Source organism: Anser anser (assembly GCF_964211835.1).
Source record: "Anser anser genome assembly, chromosome: 7".
NCBI lineage: Eukaryota > Metazoa > Chordata > Aves > Anseriformes > Anatidae > Anser > Anser anser.
In genome coordinates this window covers 40,532,197-40,552,297 of record NC_139727.1, presented here as the reverse complement: position 1 = coordinate 40,552,297, position 20,101 = coordinate 40,532,197, and the positions used below count along the sequence as shown (strand labels likewise).

The 20,101-nt window shown below is 45.1% G+C and overlaps 2 long non-coding RNA genes across 26 annotated transcripts in view; one reads left to right on the top strand and one right to left on the bottom strand.

The window, feature by feature from the left end:
• Nucleotides 1–20,101, bottom strand: part of LOC310902622 — an 82,899-nt gene that overhangs the window by 35,038 nt on the left and 27,760 nt on the right. For 4 of the 25 annotated variants that reach the window (XR_014586843.1, XR_014586844.1, XR_014586845.1 and 1 more), the window contains exon 1: nucleotides 4,586–5,698. The exons of 6 other annotated variants lie outside the window; for them this stretch is intronic. This is a non-coding gene — a long non-coding RNA (uncharacterized lncRNA). Of the gene's footprint in view, nucleotides 1–4,585; nucleotides 5,724–6,522; nucleotides 6,611–20,101 lie in introns of those variants that run through there. 15 more of the 25 variants (XR_014586831.1, XR_014586832.1, XR_014586833.1 and 12 more) reach the window with 11 other exon arrangements.
• On the top strand, nucleotides 4,611–8,124 carry LOC310902623. The gene is made up of 3 exons (XR_014586849.1): nucleotides 4,611–4,749; nucleotides 5,744–7,086; nucleotides 7,845–8,124. It is a non-coding gene; the product is annotated as an uncharacterized lncRNA (long non-coding RNA).

The window sequence follows — 20,101 nt, the reverse complement described above, 5'->3', positions numbered from 1 at the left end:
AAAACCACATTGGTCTTTATCATAATTCACAAACCAATATTTCTGCTTTTCCACATTACCCAGACGGGGAAACAAAAACTGTGGGTTTACCTGAGGTCAGACCGTAATCCAACAACTGTAATCTAACAATGTCTAATGAGAGGCTGGAGGTAGCTTGGGAGGCAGCTGGGAGGGAAAGGTGAAATCCCGCAGCTGCTGTTAAAATAAAAAATTCTCTTTGACCATCTCTTCCGATTAGTTCTGAAAACGCTGTTAAATTACCGCATTCCCTCTGAATTTGCCAGGGAAAAAACATCCAAGAGCTGTGTTCCTGAACTTGTAACAATCTTAATTGGTTAAATACTAATTATCTTCCAACTCTTCAGCATTTATCTGAGATACTGCAGCAATAAGAGTAATTAGCACACAATTGCTAGATTCTCTCTCAACAGTTCAGACTGGCAATAAGGTGTTGATAGTGAGAAACGATCATTTCAAATGTTAAAAAAAAAAATAGTTGCCAGAAGAGAACCAGAAGAGAAATTTTTATTTATTTATTATTTATTCAAAGAGAAAGCACACAATAACACCTGGTGCGTGCTTGCTGCTTGCGGGGACAGTGAAGGTGCAGGAGCTCTTGGTGGCCTCTGGGGATGCAGCACGAGGACCACGCAGCCACAGAAAGCTTCAGTTCAACACGGGGACTCGCACGTAGCTCACCTCTGCCCCCAGGATGACCCAACACTTCTGATGGCAAAACCTTGGGCTCTCTAAAGCTGTATTTCTTGGGGAAGAACTCAGTCCTGATTGGAGCCAAAAAGTGGGCTCCAGGGGGAACTAAGCTGAACATTTCATGTTTTAAATGGACAGCAGTCATTTTCTTCAGCTTTGATTAAAAGAAATGGTTACACCTGTATCCCCATTTCCAGCAGAAAACAATTACTAAGTGGTTAAGGAGACTTTTGGAGCACCCTACAAAACTGGCAGGTCTCCCAGCTGAGAAAGGAGTCAGAATAGCTACAAAAATGCCTTGCCACGCACTTCTTTCCAATTAAAAACTTATCGGGAATCAAACTGTGGAAAGGACTCTCAAGGTTAGAAAGGATGCAGACATACCTGGGATGTGCTTTAAAGCATGGAAATTTATTTTTTGAAATTCTCTGGAGATACTGGTGGTAGGGCTGTTGAGAAAGATTCCTGTCTGTCTGCTCAATTTCTTCTTACTTCTTTAAGAAAAAGAACTCCAAGAAAAAGGATTCTGAAAATCTCCTGATTCTTGCTTTGCTCCCTGGGGTACCCACAGCACGACAATACTTTTTATACAGGAAGGGACACCACCCGCTGGGGCACCACAAGGGACTTCCAGATGTTCTGATAGCACAGTGTCTAATTGCTGATGTAACTATACACCAGGTTAACGAATTGGGAAGATTTTTGTATGACAGATCCCAAGTCACTCTTCTTTTCCCCAAATATCCAAAGCATCATCCAGTACTGTCCCATTAGGTTCGCTCCATCCGTACTTTTACCATCTCCAGTAACCTACAGAACTCACACACCACTTTGGCCAAATAGGTTTGGAATAGAACTTTTTTATTAAAAAAAAAAAAACTTACTGAGAAAAACAGCAATTCACCCATCCATCTTTTCTACAGATTTCTTCAAATACTCATTATTTTAAAAGAAAATCCTTTCATAAGGATGACTTATGACATACCCACTTTCTTCAGGTTCTCCCTTTATCCTCCAAACTGATTTCAAATTCTCCTCTCCTGACATTTTGTGCTATTAAGTAGTCATTTATTACCAATGTTGTTTCACACCTTCAAAATACGGAACAAAGTTTATCAATTATTGTGAGAATCCCTTTTGCTTTGTTCCTCAGAGGCATGTGTTAATTAAATCTAAAAATTGAAGAGATTGTGCCATATTTTCATAACCTTTGTGTCTTCATATGCATAACAAGCACAATACTGATTTAAGTGGCCTTTTTTTTTTCCTTCTTTAAGAAAGACAAAAGCAAATTCTATTAATCCTTAAGTATATTCACTTTCAGTAGTTTGAAGCATAGAGCATCTCAAAATGAATTTAAACATCTCTCTGATCATCATTCAATAGCTCAGTCAGTTTCAGCTTGTTCAGAGCCTTATTTCTTTAGGTTTGTTTCACTTTAAGGTTAGACAAAGCCAGATTTTGTAAACGAGGGCTCTCAAGAACAGAATAGCCCCCTGTAAATATATACGCAATACAAAAGGCACAAGTAACTCCTGCAGGATGTCATCATCGAGGCAAAGGTAGAGCTGAGCTGTGAAACCTCTCACTGCTCTCCCTCCACCTGCCGGGGCAGGAGGATGCTTCCTCCCACACCGCAGCCCTTCAGCTCAGCCAGCATTAAAACAGGATCAGACAATAAGTTAATCATTTTCCTTTCACTAATGAGGTTTTATAATACATTTTCTTTGGTTTGAATAACTGAAACTGTCATTGCGGTAGGTCATCAGATATCCCATCCACGTCAGAAGTCTCCCTGTAACAGCCTCAAGCTCTATCCGTTAAAAAGTTAATCAAGCTGAAATGTCATGGAATTTAATAACTACCAAGGAAGAGTTTTTAAGTTCCAAATACCACTAATTATGTTATTTTCCAACAGGAAACAGGCTTTATGGTAATTGACCAAGTATTGTTTTCAGTAACGCTGGGCCATTTATTTTTGTTCATCCCAGTTTTGCTCTTTCCCCAGTTTGGGGACAGATCTAAACTGAAGCAGGCACCTGCAGTGAGTGTAACTGCACACCCACGTGGCTCAGACTCAGCGGTTACCAGCTTCCTTGCTCTCCCCAGTTCCCTTTTATTGAGAGACTTTATTTCCACACCCCAAGTGTCCTGCAGCTGGAGCCTCTAAACTCTTGACTTGACAGCTGAGACAGATGACTAAGGGCAGCCACTGACATTTGAAAGTATTTGTAATAAAGACATTTGAATAAAATCAAGGCACAAGCACAAAGACAGGCTGCAGTGTCTTTAAGGCAGCAGTGCTTATAGAATTGTGTGCTATCACACAATAACAGGCACTAACGGTTTCTGGCATCTTCAGAAAAACACTTCTAAATAAATAAATAAATAAATGTTTCACCGTGAACATACTTTTGATAGCAACCAGCTATTCACAGACAAGTGTGAATCCCATGTGGCTTTGTGAATTTTAAATGACTCTGTCTGATGTTAGGAGCAGAAATAGAGCCAACACGAAGCACGTGCAGGGTGGGTACAAAATATACAGTGAGAGAAGAACACAAAATCTATATCACATTGATTGGAGTTTTGGTGTTAAACACATTATTCTACAGTGCACAGCAACAAAGTTATTCCTTTCTGTTCTTAAAAGAAATAAAAACCTCAATGCAAAGCATGGCATTCAGTTTAATTGCATATGGGTAGAGCGTTAGAATGCTGCCTGCAGAAAAATAATAAACAGTATCCCATATGGCTATCAGTGTTTCAATTTAGCAATAAATAAAAGGCAGAAGAGAAACTCCAAGGTAATAAACATTTTTCACCTACGCCCTTAGCATTTTACCACTGCATTGCTATACATTGTGGATTGTTTGGTGTTCATTGACGTAATGGCACAAGCCAACCTATTTTAATCTACTGGAAATACATGAAGGTTACTGGCTGGTCGGGGAGGTGGACAGGAAACAGAAATGGGTGCTGTTGTGAACCCTGGCAGGCTGACAAGGCGCAGGCAGGCAGGACAAAACATTTGTGCACTGCCTGTGCGGCATCACCCCTGCTCCGCCAGCAGCTCACAGCCCCGCTGCACCCAGACACGCCACATGCAGCTTGCTTCCTTAAGCTGAGCGTTAATGAGATGTTGGCGTGACACGTAGCTGGATGTCCATCAGACACTTCACCAGGCATGCTGGTGCTTGCAGGGAGCCGGTTTGACAGCAGAACGTTATCCCGTGAGAGTTACAAAGCCCCAGAAGCGATTGAGAGCAGCACAGGGAAACGCCCCAGGACAGCCTCCAGCCTCAGTACCAAGGGCAGGTATTTCCTAGGAGTACTTCTCTCTGTTACTTTCTGCCCAGCTTTAAATGCAGGTCTCCAACAACATCCCCCAAGGCTCTATTTTGCAAAAGTTCAGCTTTTGCCTAAACCTTCCTTCTCTCCACCCCATTAAACATAGTTATATCCCTTTCACTCTAAATCTTCTTCACAGGGATTTTTACCTCCTCCACCTTGTGTCTGTCACTAAGATTCAAATTTCATGTGAACAGTCAGGAGGAATATCTATGAAGCGAGGAAAGTCAGAGTGTCATGCAATTAGATTTACGCAAATCTAATGTAGCAGTAATTAAGGATTTATTATATGCCTTTATAGGAAATAATAAGATCAGATTATGTGATTCTTAACAGCATTTAATCAGTATCTGAGTATTAGTCAATTAACACAACGATCTGAAGGAATTTGCTACAATACAAACAGCAGCTTAGTTCCAGATATGAGAATGGCAAGGTTCACCCCAGACTTACTGCAGGGTCCTGGGGGAGCTCTAACCCCAAGCATGCACTTCCCAAATCCCCCTTAAGGTGAATTACTCACCCTTCTGTCTCATCAGCGTTTGTCTGTGGACAAGCTCGTTCCTCGAGGAGCCAGCCCTGAGAGGCTGGGGGAGACGGGGGTGCAGCCTGCTGCGGTCCCTGGAGAGCTCAGGAAGCTCGTGCTACGGATCACCGTTAATAGGAGTGCAACGCCAGTGTTTCTCGGTCAGTAATCTTCTGGGATTCAGGTGTTTTGTTTAGGAATCAAGTTGCACAGCCCCCCTCCCCTTAGCACTTAATTGTGTCCTTGTCAATTAGTCACACAGCCGGGGCTGTGGTCGGGGTGAGGGCTGACCACCGGGGCCTGTGTCGCGCACGGCAGGTGCTGAAGGGGCTGGGGCAGCGTCGGGCTCCACCGTGGGTAACAGAGGAATGGTGTCAAGATGAATTTTCCTTTGATTATGGAGAGGAAAGGGGTGAGGCACCATGTTTATTAGATAGAGATTGATTTGTAGTCAAGCTCAGATCCCTTCATTACTTCCCATGAGAGACTTCATGGCAATGAGCTCTGCCTGCGGCCCCGCTGCTAACGAGCTCTCCGGCTCGGGGGAGCACCCGGGGGCCTGCTGTGGCTCAAGGCCTGAGCCGGACCTGTGCCCAGTGCCGGGGCAGAGCGAGCCCATCACACAGTCAGCACACGCGCGTATGCACTGAGCACACGTCTCCCCCTCGCCTTCCTGCCGCGGGTGGCCTACATCCGCTTTGTGAGTGGTCACTGCAGAAGAAACACCGCCTGAAGCGAGACACGGCCTGCAGGATTTAGTCCTTAGTCTGTGTAACAGCACGCAGCTCTTGCTTCTTGTCTTCAGACCGCTCAGCTTAACTGCAGCTCCTTCCCACACGCTGGAGCAAAACATGAAGGAAAGCCTTTGCAAACACCCCCACCCCAACCAGGAAAGGGGAATCAGCCCCTGTGAGTTTGTCAGGAATGAGCTCCGTTGGATCAGCCCAGTTTTCCCCCATGACAGCTGTGCAGACGGGCAGGGGGCAGGCTGCGGCTCACAACTTGTGCTGGCTGCACAGGGACCCCCCCAGAGCCCGCCGGCCCTCGTGGGCTCGCTGTCCCAGTTTATGGCTCTCTATGAAGGCCACTCTATTTTCACCATACCGATTCCCTGTTTATACTTCTTTTATTTTTCTAAACTTTTTCTCCTTTTAGTTCTGTACCTGCACTGCTGCCTACCAGCTTCCTAAGCAGCGTGGTAACAGCAGCATGCCCTGCACTCCCTCCACAGCATGAACCAGCTGAACAAGGGCCGGCAGCACCGTAGGGGTGGATATCTTCTCCCACATTGCTCATCCCTCAGCTCACAACTCCACCTTTCCCCTCTTGCCGTCAGTTTTGGTTTCAAGTGACAGTGCTCCAGTCCCAGGCGGGTGCAGGGGCTTTGCAGGGACACGTGTGGTATGCCAGCAGCATCTAAATACCTCCTGTGTCAGCAACCAGTTACGAGACTTGTCAGCTTGTTTGTTTTAGAGCAGTGGAAATTGCTTTCACTGTGTTTGACCACAAAGAGAGAGAAAAGGCCAACGTATCCACGTGAATCTGTTCTGCAAACTGCTACCAATGAGGATAATTCACCTCTCACATGTCCCACTAGCAAATCTTAATTCTCCTGTGATGTTTGCTAGTTTTTTTCTCCTCCTTTCCTAAACTTTTTGTATTTTCTCTTTGCTGTGTCCATGTACATCAAGTGAGAATTTAAATCTTCCCATGTTTGTATTGTGCCAAAGCCTGAACTTTCTGTGGAGAGAGTTCTGTGCTTCAGGGAGCAGAAAAAGGCCTCGAAAACCCCTGCCCGGCCATCAGCACAGGACTCGCGTTTGGCCTTGAATTCCCACCAAGAGCTGGAAAGCACAAGGATGAATTCAGACATCCTCCTAGCTTGGAGCAAAGCCAGCCAGGAGCAAAGGAGAAGAGAAAGGAAATTTCCTCACCTGTTCCTATCAGCTGTGACAAAAGAAAGATCACTGTTCAATACACAGCTCCAAGGGTGTGCCTCGGTCCTGCCAACAGCTTCGTTCCTTTTCATTTAAAAAGAAAAGAAGAAAACAGCAAAGGTGAGACCAGGGGAGCTGGTCTAGGTGAATCTGTATTTATCCAACCACTCCAAGCACTGCTTCAGCTAAGGGGGTTGCCACAGCTGGGCAACCCTGGGTCCTCTCAGCTCCATTTCTTTTCTTTCAGCATCAACATATCATGGACGACAAGTGCCTCTGAGTGCATCTGAGGTACCTCAGAGCAACACAGGGAGAATATTTCTTGATGTCTTAGGAGCTGCCAACATTTTCAAGAGGTTTTCTATACTTTAAATGCACCTAGCATTACAGGATTATTTATTTATTTTAACTGGGAATACCAGCTCTAGAGACACCAACAAAGAGAGCTCTACAACTTATTCGACAGTCAGTGAGAAAGCTCCCCCTGTGTGCTGGCTGAAGATCGCTGTGCTTTCACCCACTGCTGTGGGGGAACACATCCGACACAACTCCAAATGCCAGGTAAGGCCCCTTCCTTCTCACAGCTGCCAGCAATAACTTTTCACTCCTAAACAGTTTACAGAGTTGCTTAACTTTGGCAGAAAGCAGTGTTGCAGCCATGCTTCCATGGAAATCCATGCTGATATAGTTATTTCTCTGAAGGAAATTATCACTCTTCTCCTTTGGAGTTTATCAGATATCCTAAGCACAAAAGGAATTCTTAATGAATGGATTATGAAAATTCTGAGAAACTTCATGAAATAATTGGCAAAACAAATGAAACAATCTGTTAGCAAAGAATGAAAGGATTTGGAGAAAAAAAAAAAAAGGATAAGTTTGTTATTTCCTGTAATAAACTCATTAACTTACATTCAAATTAGCTACAACACTGGGAATCTCAGCAAGTGTTGATTGCCAAAATTCCCAGGGCTGTTGCTAATTCATCAAAAAGGCTGAAAAGCTTTCTTTTTTATAGATATGGAATTGCTGAATTAGAGCAAATAAACAAGCCATTGTGGATTATAAACACATGTATATATACACACACGTTTTGACACACTTCTGGGACTGACAAATAATTAAAGTGGCTTCCCAATGTGTATGCAACACAAACCCCGCTAATATTAAAAGTGGGTGCCTCTAGAGCACTTCTCTCACAGGTCAGGTTATTGCCATCACGATGCCAATGGCCAATATTCTCCAGCCATACCTCTGCCTCGCAGGACTTTCCCCAGCTTCTTGGCTTCTGGTATTTCTTGTTTCTCCCCTGGATTTCCCAGATGATGACGGGAGCCACCAGCAGCAAGTTCATAACAAGGACTGGGAATTTAGAGAAAGCGATGGACAACTGGCACCTGCGAAGAGGGCATCGAGGGAAACCGAGGAGCCCAGCCAGATGTGCACCAAGCCTCGTGGCCGGGGGACACAGCAGCCTTGTGCTGAAGGTGTCCCACCACATTTGCATTTTATTTACATTATGCAGTAAATTAAAAAAAATGTTTGTACACGGTTATTATTCCCTTTACACAGTGTCTGCCAGGAGACTATAAATCCAACATTTATCTGGCAAAAGTGCTGTAAATGGAAATTAACAAAATCCTCAATCTTCATAATCAGGGCAACTTCATGCCCAGGAATCCCAGGTGGCTTTTTAAGAGGAAAGGGTGAATCTTTATGTTTGCAGAGAGCAAGTAGTAGGAGTATCACTGCTCTAAAAACATTTAAACTGCAGACAAGCATTTCTTGAGATACTTTTAGGCTCGGATTTACCATAAATTTCAAGGTCAACAAGTCTTATTATTCCTTCTGTGCCCTATTATGTCTGCTAAGCTGGAACCTGCAAAAGTGCAGAAGCATGGGCACCAAAGCCAAGGGACTCAGCAGCTCTCTTCCAGAGTCCAAATTGCTGTAAAATTGCATGCACCAAGCTAACACAGGCTCTGATATTTTTATAGACTGAGGTAGACAGAAGAACACCTAAAAATCAAAACCAAAAACCAATCTCCTTTGGCCTTTCTGCACAGGCTGGGGTTGGTGCTGTGCATAGGAGGGTGCTGGGTGCAGGAAGCTCTCTCTTCGTGTCTGACTGGGGTGTGAACGAAGCCAAAGGAATAGCACAGCATCAGCACAGAAAAGAGCAGCAGCAGGTCTGTGTTGAACTTAACTGGAAATGTTTTCCTCCATCATTATTTCCTGTTTTTCCTCTATCATTTCTCTTGTTGATGGGTGAGGGAGGAGGTTGTGCTGTGATGGGTACAGCACCCTCCCGATCAGGGTTCCACTTCTGCGGGATGACCCAGCGCAGCGTGAACGCGGCGATGGTACAAAATTGATTTAGAGAGCACTTTCAGTTCTACTGAAGAAAAACAGTGTATAATGCTGAAAACTGCTCCTTGAGGCTGGTGCCAACCAGCCTGTGGTGAGAGGAGGGTAGCTGGCACTGAGCTCTCCCAATAACCTTCTCCGTGCTCCCTGCTCGTAATGCCAGCAGACCGCTCCTTCACCCCACTGTGGGAACTCCTGATAAGAACAACAGGGACCCGAGAGGTGCTGAAAACTCTCCTTGCCGCTCTTCACCTCTATTTTCGCTCCAACACAGTCACCAAGACCACGCGGCGTGCTCTGATGGCCCAGCACAGCGGTGAAGCCACAGGCTGAGGACGGCCACAGCAGGGTGACCACCAGCGTCCCCCAGCACTCAGGGACCCGAGGACACCAACAGTCTCCTGAGTACCTGCACCAAGGACCTTTTTCTGCCCAAGCAGCTTTCCCATAACCGTGGTGTTTATTCAGGACGCCGTTTCGCGGAGGGGCTGCTGAGACGCCACCAGCCTTGTGCTACAGACTGCACGGTGTGGAAATATTACCTGATGGGGGAAGGGAGAAGGTCCTGGGCTGCCGAGTGGAGACTCAGAGACCCTCAGACAATTATGAGCAGCCAAAAGAGATCTTTGTTTACTAAGAAGGAGACATTTAAACGCAAGTCTAAAATTTCAGTGAATTTTTGGCTGTTGCTTCTTCGCTCTTTTGCATATTTTTCATGTATATTTTATGAACTTCATTAGAATTTCAGGGAGATTTTCTCCAGTCTGAAGTGAAATATTCCATGCTTGGTTTTATGTAGTGGTATGAAAACTTAAGAATGAAGACCATGGTTTTATGTTTAAAAACTGCATTTTTTAATGGAACTTTTCTTAGATGTGGCACGTTTACTCTCGTGGATTTTTTTTTTTAATTATTTTTCATTCTGAGATGTTTTAATGCCTTCTTTAACATGCAGTGGTATCCGTATGATGTGTCATTTTTTTCTCCATAAAAATGCATGATGCTGCAAGGAGGATGTACTTATTAATTACAACTTTTATTGGAAGAATGGATACTTTTAAAAATGTTTTCTTCAGTCATATGAATATTTTCATGAAAAATCTTTGAAAGTATCTTGGAATGTTTCATCACTATTTTAGTGCATTAAATGCAAAGGCAGCATTTTCAGCTGGAGGGGGAGGAGGGGGGGAATTATCACAGGTTCAAGGACTTGCCTTACAAATGGATGTCCTAACATCCAGCTCGGACAAGGAGGCTATCCATCCCATGACGTATAAAACAACAGTGAGATGACAACAAGCTGGCATTAAGTCAGTGTGTATAACTACTTCTGTTCCTGCCTGATCAACTGTAATTTGGTGTTTAATATTCTAGATCACAAAAAGACTCTGAGGGGGGAGGAGAGATCCAACACACTGACTTGGTAAACCCTCATTAGCCCACCAAAAAATCAAAGTCCAGATCTGTTTGTGATCCCTTAACAATCATTTCACAATAACACAGTAACAGGAGTTTAGAAGCACATGTTTTCTCTGAACCTACACGGTAGCTGGGCAGGTATCTGTAATAGGTGGGGAAAGGAAAATGATGGCCAGGGATTCCCTTCCCACTGCAGGAGCAGCTGTGCAGGCAGAGGTTTCGCTGGCCATCAACAGCAGGTCTCTTAGAAAAGGGTGAGCGACTGTATCTGACCCGCTACGGCCACGGCCAACAGCACTGTTAAATTTTATGGGAATTCTTTTCACCAGAAGGAAGATGCCTAGATACTACAAAGTCTCTTTGAAAGCTGTCCTGATAAAACACAATGAAGGACCTCACTCGGTTGCAAGAGTGCTTTATACAGTCAGATGCTGCACTGTCAAAGCCATGAAAATGATGGCCTCAAGAATGGCATTGAACCCACTGTAGACAATTTAATTTTAACATGGTCTGTTGTTACACTGCTCGAACTTTCTTTCCCTACAAAGGTTCTGGTTCCAGCAGACCTGTGCTCTCCTGAGGCACCTTTGACTGGGGAGTTTGGGTTGGCTTGGTCCGACCCAGCCAGGCAGCTCTGAGCACGGGGGAGATGGGTCACAGCAGACTGGCAGACAGCACGATGCTGAGTTTTGAAAGGCAGAAGACAGGGACATATTTCCAGCTGTTGGTGGAGAACCTCCCTGTTCTCTCCAAGGCAGCGCTTCTGACGGCTTCCCACCCTTACTCCTACATCCTGGAGCACAAGGAGAGGACGCAGCAGAGGGAGGCAGCCAGAAAGGAGAGGAGACAAAGAGCTGCAGCACTGCCGGACTGCAAATGTTCGCCCACAATCACCAATGCAGCGCTCAGTGAACTTGTTGTTTTAAAACAGCACTGCAAACCACAGTTTCTTGCCAGTTAATACGCACCACAAATCACCTCACGTGGACGCAGGCTGCTCCACAGCGCATCGACTAAGCACAGCGCGAACCGCACCACCAGTGACAAGGCTATATATAGATTCAGTGCCTAGTATAATGAAGCTTCCAATTCTGCTGGAGCCTCTAAAACCTATTAATTCTAATTTCCATAATGTGTTAGCATATTGGGACTGTGCTTCCAACAGGAGAAAGAGAAGCGCAATCCAGTTTGGCCGTGCACATATCTGTAACACTGCACAAGCCACCATCACCGGCACGGTGAAGGTCTGGCAAGGGACAGTCTTCCTAAGCTGTGATGTGATGCAGATATGACTCCTTTACTTAAACACTCAAATTTGCATAATTTGCTTGATGTTGCAGCCTTTTCTTGGTTTATATATTAAAACAACCTTGTCTATTTAATAAACCCCAATGTAGTGTCAATGCCCGTGAATTCCATTGAATTAGACCATTTTTTTCCCAGACTAATAAGTACCAGTAGCAGTCCAATTTTTATTACATACTTAAGTTTAGATTTTAAATTTTAAACAACTGAACACTGAATTGAATTTTGCATCTAGCAGAGATGCAAATCCCATAACTGGTAGTTTTGAGTCTGCAGAGGTTTGACTATATTGCTTTAAAGAACCAAAAGACAATTATTGGCAAAAAGTCATTTTAGCTTTAGTGTTGCATGGTTGCAAAGGGCTCTGTTATAAAAGAGACTAGGATGTGTTTATTATTTGTCTCTTACCTTGATGTCAAGCCTACTGAAATTCTCTACAGCCACACATTTTATGACATAATGTTTAATATCTAACACAGACACGAAACAACATAATTTAAAGAGATGGTATGATACATCACTGTTTCTTCTTCCATTAATACAGCAAGGTTTGCTCACAATATAAACCATTTTAATCAGAGGACAATAAAAATAAAGTTATTGCTCTGATGCCCTGGAACACCTCTGAATTGCAGTAAATTACAGTAAAAATAGATTTGGAGAAGTAGTGGAGTAGCAGTCCTGGGGAGGAGACATTCTCAAACAAAAGCAGCTTACCTTTCCCTGGGACTTAGAGTCATAGAATCACAGAATCGTATTGGAAAAGACCTTCAAGGTCACCAAGTCCAACTGTCAACCCAACCTACCGAATTCCATCACCAAACCATGCTCCTAGGCACCACGTCCACACATCCCTTAAACACCCCCAGGGACGGGGACTCCACCGCCTCCCTGGGCAGCCTGTCTCAGTGCTTGACTGCCCTCTCCATGAAGAAATTCTTCCTAACTCCCAACCTGGACCTCCCCTGCACAACTTGAGGCCATTTCCTCATGTTCTGTTGCTTGTCACCTGAGAAAACAGACTGACACTCTTCTCATGGCAACCTCCTTCCAGGCAGTTGGAGAGAGCAATGAGGTCTCTCCTCAGCCTCCTTTGCTCCAGACTAAACAACCCCAGTTCCCTCGGCTGCTCCCCGTATGTTTTGTGTTCAAGTCCCTCCACCAGCTTTGTTGCTCTTCTCTGCGCAAGCTTGAGCAACTCAAAAGCCTTCTTGTAGCGAGGGGCCCAAAACTGAGCCCAGTATTCAAGGCACAGTCTCACCAGTGACCTGTACAAGGTAACAATCATTCCCCACACTGTTTCTGATACTCTTTCCTTTGGAGCTATGTGAAAATGGACCAAAGACAGGCCAGGTAAGCCAATGGAATGGATCTGTGTCTTCAGTATGGCACAACATATTACACTACTGCCTTTTGAATTTACTTCAATAAAAGTTGGCTGCCAAAAATCTCCCCCCAAGACACAAAATCCTCCAACCACATAGCTCACAGTACGGTGTACATAGCAAGTGTACGTGGCTCGTACACTACAACATTATCTTCTCTCAATAAAGAACTTCTGCCTGCAGCATCACTGGCAAATTTTAACAACTGCTTCAACAGGAAAAAATAAATAAATAAATACGTATTTTTTTACAATGGCAGTAGAAATTTTCAAGTGACTTCATGCAGGAAGTCCAAACACTGAGCTGGTGCAAGTGACTGCAGCTTTATAACGCCCCATGGTGCTGCCGAGCCGAGCAGCAGCCTTGGGAGCAGGGTGGCACCCGCCTGCACCTGCTCATCTCCATTAGGAATTAAGAGTGTGCATCCTGAGCAAGAACAGGTCATTTAGAAGGAAAATAAGTTATGTTGCCATCTGACAAAATTCCTGCTACATTTGAGTAATAGGTGACTTACTGTTAACCTCTCCTTTTTTTTTTTTCCTGCCAAATGGAGATGGATTCATATCAACGAATGAAGACACTGTTGAAGTGTTAAAGGAAAACTCACAATCCAAGTCTGAGTGAAAAAAAAAAAATGTTACTGAGGCCCATTTCTAGCTCCAAACCCACTCAGAGCTGTTCCCAAGACAGAGCACACGGTCTGCCTGGTAGAAGTGCTCGCTTTGTGAGGGTGGACAATGAAAGACAGACTCAGGGTAAACTGAAATATATTTTCAAGTGGTGTTTTGCCTCCTGCACTCTTGTTAGAGACATCCTATGACTCTATTTGATATCACTCTGCCTGTTTTGCTGTGCTGTTAAGCAATAATGAAAGAGGGAACCTTCCAGGCAGAATTTCCTGTACCTACAGACAAAATCAATGAAGCACAAACAAACCCAACACCGCAACATCCACAGTGGGAATGGAAAAATCCAGATTTGCAGACCTCTTCCACTGCTTTACCCGGGTGAGTATGAGATCGGGTTAATTTCCATGCAGTAGCCATATACAGGCAATGTGTTTATAAATGCTTAATAATGGAGATGGTGAATTTCACGGCAACCTCAACACCTTTACACAGAAACCATTTCCTTACAGCCCTGAAAATTCACTTTTAAAGCCCACAGAAATGTGCAGAAGAGTGACTTTTTCAAGTACCCATTGGATTACATTTTGAAGGCATTCAAGAAAGTTCCCTGTAGTAAAACAGGTTGTGCGGGACATGCTAATATTGGAGGTGAAGTGAAAGGCTAGCACCGAACGTGAAATATTCTGACGTGGCTGAAAATAAATGCTTTGCAGAAATGTCAGTTTCAGCAAACTTTAAGTATAGTTTTCACTCCAATTGTATTTCAGGGGTACTTTGATTAACGTGTTACTGAGTAGGGTAACCTGCCCGTGCTCACAGACACAAACTGAGAGCTTTGCCCTTTGTGAGAAACCGAGGTCTCCGCTTGCAGCAGCAGAGGCCACGTGCGGGAACCTCTGAGCAAGAGGTCTCTGCTTCTCCATGGCCCACCCCCTGCCTGCATCCCGCACCCACGGAGCACCATGTTCCCAGCTGCCCTGTTACCCCCCCTGCCAAACTCCTGCCCGGTCTCCTCTTCCCCACGGCCCCCCATCCTACCAGAGGCGCTCATCCGTATTCAGAGGGTGGCAGAACCGACAGCCCTTGCAGTTTCTTGCAGTGGTGTCTCACAACATCATCCAGAAACCTGCAGGCAACTCAATTTTTCCTACAGAAAAGTAGTTTTGAGTTTATTGCAGGAGGTAAGTTAGCTGTCAGTCTTCACCTCAGCTAGTGAAAGCCTGCCAAGGTGGGAGCGTGCCCAGCCCCAGCGTTGCTGGAAGCTCACAAGGACACACAGGACAGATCTTACTAAAAACACAAAAACTTGGTCCCTGGGTTTTCAAGAGTGACTCCTCACCTTGGCTGCCCGTGGTGCTGAGACACTTAACAAGATTTTTCACAGGATCTCCAAGCTGTTTCTAGTTGGGTTGCTGGGAAAAAAAGCACCAGGGGATCAGCTGCTCCCCTGGAAAGCAGGGCTCTGGCACCCCCTGCACCAAGTCTCTGTAAATACTCCGCACAGCCCACAGAATAAAACACCGGGAAAGAAAAATGCAGAATAAAATGCACTAAGTTACATCCAAACAGCCGGGGAGCTCAGCCGAAAAAGTCTGCTGGGAAAGGAAATTGTATTTTTCTGCAGCCACTCTTGTAGCCGAAGTCAGTTTAGGGGAACACTGAGCCTTTCCACACGGCTTCTCCTGGGGAAGCTTGAAGGCATTAGAGTGCAGAAGTGATGGGTGATTAAAGGCAAGTGACTGTGAAGCCGTGCTCTGCTTCTCTCCCGTCACAGCCTTCAGCCCGCCAGGCTCGAGGGAAGCGCTGCAGACGCTCTCGGTGCGCGCTCACAGCCAGAACCAGACCCTGCAGTGCCTTTGAACAGGGTCTGTTCTTGGGAAACTGGCAACCAAATCACGAGCCGCACAGCTCATCTGCTGCATTTCCAGCTCCTGCTCTCTACAGCAGAGGTGCTCTCCAGAGCTTTTCAGCAACGTGGAGAACGTCTTGTGCGATGTACCACGAGAGAGCCTCAGCACGGCGAGCGCTGCCTGGGGAAGAGCCCCTCTGCTGGGGTCACTCCTGGGCAGCCCACGCAGTCCCACCCAGAAGTCACAGAAAATCTTACCTCATTTGTTAAACGGCAACTTCAATGCTTTTGAAGGTGTTCACTACAAAATTACTTACAAAGCTGGTCTGCAGGACCTGAGGGTACTGCTCAGCGGTCAGGGAAGTCAGCGGAAGGAGCTCTGCCTGGAAAAATCTGGCCTCAGGTTTGCAAGCCCTTCAAAACGCACCTTCAGCTGTGGATGCTGGCTATCTAGCCACAGGATTTTGCTTTTGCTTGTTCATTTATTTATTTCTCCCCAGTCTTGTATCAGCTCTGGTGAAAACAAGCTATTTAAAGCTTCAGTGCCTTCCTGAAAAATCTTCTGTGAAAGTTTAGAGATGTTTAAATAATGTTAGATATATATGAACAGAAAATGCATGCTTCCTCCTGTGCCACTAAGAAATTAACATGGTTATTTTACACAAGCATTTAATATTTCCCTCCCATGAAAAAAAAAAAAAAAAAGATTGATTTTTTAATTTTCTTAGTATATTTTACAGGAGAATTTAGTGTGTTCACAAGCCTTAAAATCCATCTATCACTTTAACACCAGATTAAATCCCATACAGCCCATTACCACCACGTTGGAGGAAAGCATTGTGCGGGCTGCCGTGGCACAAACTGGGGCTGTATTACCACTGATAACGTTGTCTTAGAAATCTCTAAATGAAGGTACGTAATGATGGGAGCACACTGCTATAAGCACTCCGTTACAAAAACATCTTGTAATGCTGTGGGCAGTGGTATCAAATTAAAATACACACTAAATCCTATTATCTGGCAGTTTATTTAGCAATTTGCAGCTTGCAAACACAGCATGCTTGTAATTCATTAGGATGAACGTTGAAGAAGAAAAAAAAAAAAAAAACTCTTACTTTGTAATTGTACTTTAAAGGCAAAAACACAAATCCCTCACAGCAAATAAAGCACTTCTACGCCTCTCCCAGATGGAGTTTCTTAAGCCTGGGGAAAACTTTAATTCAGGTAAAAAATTTACAAAGGACTTGGAAATCATCACTTGTGATGCTATCTGCTGTGCAAATAGCTTTGTAACAACCTACTGAGAGAGCGAGCAGTAGTTTTGCCCAAGCCAGATATTCACAAGAAATCCGAGACCTTGGCGTATCTGCCAGATACTTTATTTGCCTGTTGGTTGAAACTGAAATGGAGGCGAATGGGCAGGATCTGGTGAGGAGAAGACACCCCTGCTTATGGGGAGGAGGGGCTACTTATTCCCGGCCCTGTTTCTGTACTGCTTTCTCTCTGGTGAAAACATTGGATTTTACAATATCTGAATAAATTACAGGAGAGTCCAAAAAGTCCTTCCTTCCCTCCTTCCTTCCTTCCCTCCACCCGTCCATCCGTTCTGTTTTGCTGAATCACCTGCTGCTGCCCTGGGTCTCTCAGTGGTTCCCCCGGGCGATTCTCCCTTGCAGGTTCCAGCAGAGCCCAGCGCCACCGCCTCGGTCCCACACGTCTTTTCCCTGAGAGCAGACCGAGAGCTGTCTGCACAGCCCCAGCCCAGCTGGATTGCTGCTCTCCTGGTACAGAAACGTGCGTGTACGATAACTTAAGCACTCCCCTCCAGTTAATAAAAAATGAATGCTAGGTTATCCAAAGAGATTGCCTTTACCTCGTCCACGTTACTCTGCTGTAAATTGCACTGATCTATTCCTACAGAAAAGACGCTCTGAAAGCATGATGCTCTGCGTGAATTCAGTGACCCATTGCCTGCTTCAATTATATGACGCTCGCTGCACTGAAAGTCATGAATAAACATGTCTTAGCATTTTTGGTCCTGTCCTGCCCGAGCAGGGTTAACATTTCGCATCATTTTGTTTCAGAGCTTATATTAAATACATTTTGAAGTGGAGCTGCAGCAGAATGAAGCACGGTGTAAGTCACTTAGCCACAGTGCTTTGCTTTCAATTTACATTGAAGCTTCTTGACCCCAAGTTTATTGCGGCAGCAAATAAGACCGTAAAATTGGAATAAGTGTCTGTCTGGTCCATGATTTGGCAAATACTACAGTTCACCAACTGCCCAAATTGAATGTAGGTATTTTGGCAAATCACTGTCTAACAGCTGTTCTGCCCAGTGTTACGAAGCCTCGATATAGATATACATTAAAAACACTTCAGTTTATTTCTGCAGTAATTAGAGCACAAGGACTCATTTTGGATTTCACAAAACTCTGCTGAAGCCGCACGCAGAGCTGCAGACAATTCAATAACAGTCTCATATCCTATTCACCATTGCCTTTGAAAACCGCACATTTTCCCTTTCATTAGTTAAGGTCAAGGAACTCCAGGATGCTAAAAGAGCCTACCAATAAGAGACAGACGAAAAGCACCGTTACCAGGGCACGTTTTAGCTGAGAAGCACTTCCTCGGGTTCCTCCTGCCACGTTTGGCCGGGTCCGGACATCTCTCCATCACCTGCAGAAAGACCAGCGCCTGCGTCACAGCGAAGACACAGCTTCCCCCCTGACAAATACCTTCAGCACTGCTCCTCCTGCCCTGCGCACCTCGAAGGGCCGGGGCACGGCCGCGCTCCCCTGCCAGCCGCAGTGACCACGTGCATCGGTCCCCATCCATGCATCCTCCGCACCGGGAAGCCAAGCGTCCTGCGGGACGCTGAGGAACCTGCTCTCCCACCCTCATCCTGCTGCCGCTGCCCACGGGACACGTTCCCCATGAAAGGCCAGCAATGCTTTACTGCCGGATCAGTTTTATCACACAGAAATGGCTCATGGTCAAAAAACAGACCACAGAAATTTTTATTGCTGCTTCATGCTACAGGCAGTCATTGGAAAACAAGAAATTGCTAGGACAAGAAAATCATATTCTGCAGCATATTAAGAACGTTTTAATAGTCCCTTGATAATATCCTTGTAGCTTATGATTATAGAGTGGCCCTACCAGGAAAGCTGTATCGAGCTCTGACTGCCTTGTTCAGGGTGTGAGAGGAGACACACGCAGTCGCACCCAACACACGCTGCTGAGCCTCGCACAGCACGAAGCGCACCGAGCAGGCAGGTCGCTTTGCACCTTTCTTCCCGAGGGCTCCTGCTTCTCCTGAGTCAAGAATGTGCCAGAAAAATTCAAATCCATCGTTTTTCCAATGTAATTTCAGTCCTTTCATGACTGCTTGTTTGAAGTACCAGAGTCAAACTCTCATTTTAGCATTCCCATAGTAGCCTGAGCCTGCCAGCTTCTTCCCCCTCAGATGCACCTTGTAATTTTCTGATCTGATCAATCATCTTTTTGAAAGACAAACTAGATTAATGCAGGGATTAATGGTGAATATATCTAGAGTCTCAGGGTCTAGATCTTTACACAGCTTTGCAGAACCTTCAGATGCAAAGAGACTTGCAGTTTTATATGCCGATTTTTTTGTATGAAAGTCTTTTTGGCCACAGAAAAAGGAATTTTCATGGGGGGACAAAAGAATAAAAAAGAAACCAAGTGCATGATCCGATTTATCAAGCCTCCAGCAAATGAGAATCCCCCCCCCAAAAAAAAAAATGAAGAAGCTAGAACCTCTGGTGTTTTGTTTCTTCCTTTGGAGATTCAGAGCAGCACTATACAGCACGCTCAGAGCCCAGCACAGGCTCTAGCTCTCCCATGCCCAACAACACATACTTCTGCAATTCCAGTTTTTCCTCACTTTCCTTCTGAACAAAGGAAGGCCTTTCAAGAACGTGTAATCTATAGTCCCATAATTACACACTGGGGAAGCAGAGGTCAGTTTTCTCAAGTATTTTTACAAAATAAACAAAAAGTGTAAGAAAAATGCTTCCTTCTTTGCTAATTGTAAATTGATGTAAAGAACCACACACCCACACGCACAATACACATCAGTGAGACCAGAATACACCATAAAGATACTGTTTGACAGCCTTCACTGTACAAGAAGCAAGATTGGGTCCATAAGTAGAAATCCTGTAAATTCCCATAAATTACGCTGCATCAAACTAAACAAAGCTGTCAGGAGCTGAGGTGACTTGCCCTAAGCCAGCCCTCAGTACCCTGACCTTTGTGCGGTGTTCCACAGCTAGTGAGGCTTGTCAAGCCAGAAAAAGGGATCTGGATAATAATTTCCCATTAAATTTAATGCAGACTTGCTCCAGCAGGCAGCTGTAGGAGTCCCACCAGCAGTGCCGTCGCCATGCCCAGAGGAGCAGAGTCGTTCACCAGGCTTTACCCCAACACGTCCACCAGCTTACCTGCTGCCTGCAGGGCTCCGTCCTCCGTGGTGTGGAACCACTGCCCTCGCCACTACAAAAATCAACTTCCTGAGTGCTGTACAGGGTTTTCTTCGAGGCAATTTCACCCACATCTAGCTTCACTGCTCACTCATGTTCCCACTGCAAAAAAAAATCC